Consider the following 3,735-nt stretch of genomic DNA (forward strand, 5'->3'; position numbering starts at 1 on the left):
GCCCTAGTAGCCAACAAAAATGATAGTGAAATGGGATCTCCCCACACACACATTGCCCCTCATGGTTAGCTTAACTTTCACCTGCTCAGACTGACATTTAAAGACATAGCAGTGACCTCTGGGAGGTCAGTGTGAGCTCTGGAAACATCGTTTGCCAATAAGAATCTGTTGACCACTCTGACATAACCAGAACACTGAAGTTCATGCTGTGTTAGAGGAGGGGCTGCTTATTTGTCCCAACTGCCCAGAACTAAAATAATCACACAGAAACCATATTATTTAAATCACTGCTTGGCCCATTAGCTATAGCTTCTTATTGGCAAACCCTTACATATAATTTAATCAATATCTATTAATCTGTGTATCATCACGTGGTTGTGGCTTATCAGCTAAAGTTCCGGCATCTGTCTCTGGTGGGGCTATATGGCTTCTCTCTGACATCGCCTACACTCTCCCAGAATTCAGCTTAGTTTTCCCTGCCTACCTAAGCTCTGCCCTGCTATAGATCCAAAGCAGTTTCTTTATTCATTAATGGTAATCACAGCATACAGAGGGGACTCCCACATCAATTCTGTCTGTTACTGCAAACACAAATGAGTAGAGAAAAGAATTCGATCTTTAATTTTGCTTTGTTTGCAGAGCTGGCAATGTGTAAATAAAGTCAGTTCAAACCCTAAGGAGAGACCAAGGCATGCCTTAGATCTCATCTCTAACTAGCAGGTTACATAGGAAGGGAAGGCAAAGACAGTCAATCATTCTTATGCCTAGTCCTGGCCCTCCAGTCAGGCAGTCAGCCGTGTTTCTGGACTTGTGATGTCTATGACATTTTAGTTATCATCTTTTGCACACTTCCCTCATTCTCAAGATGTCTGGGCTCAAGCATTTCTTGAAAGCCCACATTTAGTTAGTGGCTGCCAAAATCAAGCCTTATACTCCTCCAGGACCACCTGGGTTGGAGAATTAAGTCAGAAACAGCAAGCCATCAACAGTGTGTTTGTGCTAAGCTATTAATAACATGCCCGTGCACCTCCACTATACAGTATAAAACATAAAGTGCCCCCATCATTTATATAAAGGTTCCTCTGTCTAGTACCCTCCTCTATCACTAAAGACATGAGCAAATATAGCACTCTCTAATACTCAATCAGTTTTCCTTTTTTGCTATTAAATCACCAATAAAATGATTCATATAAGCTATCAAAATCAAATGTAGTTTTAAAGCAGATTAAGTCTAAGAAGAGCTGAATTTAAATATTATTAGCATTAAATTAAGAGTTGGTGAAGGGTGAGAATGCTTATCCATTGCTCTTAGCTTCTGCCATTTATAGTTACCACCACTGAGTAGCTTTCATAATAGTGAATGCGTAGAATCCAACATAAACATCATCTTTAAATGCCAAAGGAATGAGTAATCAAAAGATAAAATGGTTAAGTCATTTTGCAACAATACAATGAGCAAATTTTCAGGATTTCATGAAGTAGTCTAAGAACAAGATTTATGTGTTTGTATCCAATTGTATATTTTGAGTAGAATTCAAGAGAATTTTTCTTCAAAAATTACTTTTTATCCTCACAGTCGGGAGATATTGGGAAATAAAATGATTTTATATAAAGCCATAGTCCCATTATTATTGATTTTCCAAAGGATCAAATTTATTGGCATTTCTACCATCAAAATGGTTTGATTCTCATTTATTCTTACCCACTATTGATTTGGTTTACTATTAAACTCTGTTAAAGTAAGCTTTAAAATCCACAAGTATGAAAGAATCATCAAGGATATCAAAGCAAAATACAACTGATTCTGCTACTTTGACCTGCAGCAAAGTAAAAAGTGCCTACAACTGCGTCTGAGTCTCTGAAGTGGGGACATTGACTCCCTGGTATGTGACAATGAGCAAGAGTTGATCCCTGAACACAAGATTGTCATTTTGTTTTGGTCTTATGATGGTGGAAGAACATTTCTGTAGAGCCATTCTAGGGCATTGTGTTGTTGTTTTGTTTTTGTTTTTTCATTTTCAGTATAGTATTTTAAGGAAATAACATGGCATATTCAACAAATTTTATGTCTAATTGACACAAGGCATAGTCATTTGGGAGAATGGAAACCTCCACTGAGAAAACACTCCTACACGACTGGCCTGTGGAAAAGTCTTTTCTATATTTTTTTTGATTGATTGTTGTTATAAGAGGGCAAAACTCACATCAGACTGGTGATTCTGGGTGCTACAATAAAAAAGGCTGAGCAAGCCATAAGAAGTATGTCATTAAGCAGTGTTTCTCCATGACTCATGTATCAGTTCCTACCCCCAGGTTCCTCTTGAGTTCCTTTCTTGACTTCCTGGCAGGAACTTTACACATTATGGACTACAAACTGTAAGCTGAAATAAACCCTCTTCTCCCAAGTTGCTTTTGGTCATGGTGTTTTATCACAGCAATAGTAGCCTTAACTAAGACTGATGGTTCCATCCAAATACTGGCTAAGTGTTCTGAACAGATTTGATATTTGCTAAGTACGCTATGATATAGGTTAAATGTTTCAAATGCATTTTTGAATTATAATGATTTATCACAATATAATCTAATCACATCGTAAGTTGAGGAGTATCGACATATGATAAAAATACATGAATAAAGATTGTACTTAGTTCTGAGAAGTAGGTAGACCATATTACTTATTTACTTATGTTAATTCTAAACAAGTGTAGAGAAGCCATCTTTTTATCTAAAATGTCTCTGGAGGCATAGAGAAAACTAAACAATGGACTCACAGTTCTTAGAGGAGCTAAATACAGAATGGACAGAGTAGGTCTAATAGAAAAAAGGTGAATGTATCTCATAAAATCAGAGGTTTATAATCATTTTATAACTTTCAATCGGTATGAAAATAATGAGTTCTGTTATGATATTTTATACATATATCATTGTATGCTTACATGCCTCCCATTGCTTTCCCTACCCCATCCACCCACATAACCTTCTTCTTTCTTGTCGCACAAGAATGTATTGTGTATGTATATTTATATTTACATTTAGGTTCTGTGTGTGGAAGAGAATATATTTTAGTCTTTCCCCCCACTATACTCTCTTATTCAAGGCCTCTCCTCCCCCACATGGTCCCTCTTCCACTTTCACATCACATTTATGTGGTGATGAATGAATAGATAGATAGATGATAGATAGATAGATAGATAGATAGATAGATAGATAGATAGATAGATAACAGATAGATTACAGATAGATTACAGATAGATGACAGATAGATGACAGATAGATGATAGATAGATAGATAGATAGATAGATAGATAGATAGATAGATAGATAGATAGATGATAGATAGATAGATTAAAGATAGATAGATAGATAGATAGATAGATAGATAGATAGATAGATAGCTGATAGATAGATAGATAGCTGATAGATAGCTGATAGATAGATAGCTGATAGATAGATAGATAGCTGATAGATAGCTGATAGATAGATAGATAGATAGATAGATAGCTGATAGATAGATTACAGATAGATAATAGATCGATAGATAGATAGATAGATAGATAGATAGATAGATAGATAGATAGATAGATAGATAGATAGATGATAGATAGATAGATAGATAGATGATAGATAGATAGATAACAGATAGATTTCAGATAGATGATAGATAGATAGATAGATAGATCGATAGATGATAGATAGATAGATAGATAGATAGATAGATAGATAGATAGATAGATA

This window comes from Microtus ochrogaster, linkage group LG4, assembly GCF_000317375.1.
Source record: "Microtus ochrogaster isolate Prairie Vole_2 linkage group LG4, MicOch1.0, whole genome shotgun sequence".
Taxonomy (NCBI): domain Eukaryota; kingdom Metazoa; phylum Chordata; class Mammalia; order Rodentia; family Cricetidae; genus Microtus; species Microtus ochrogaster.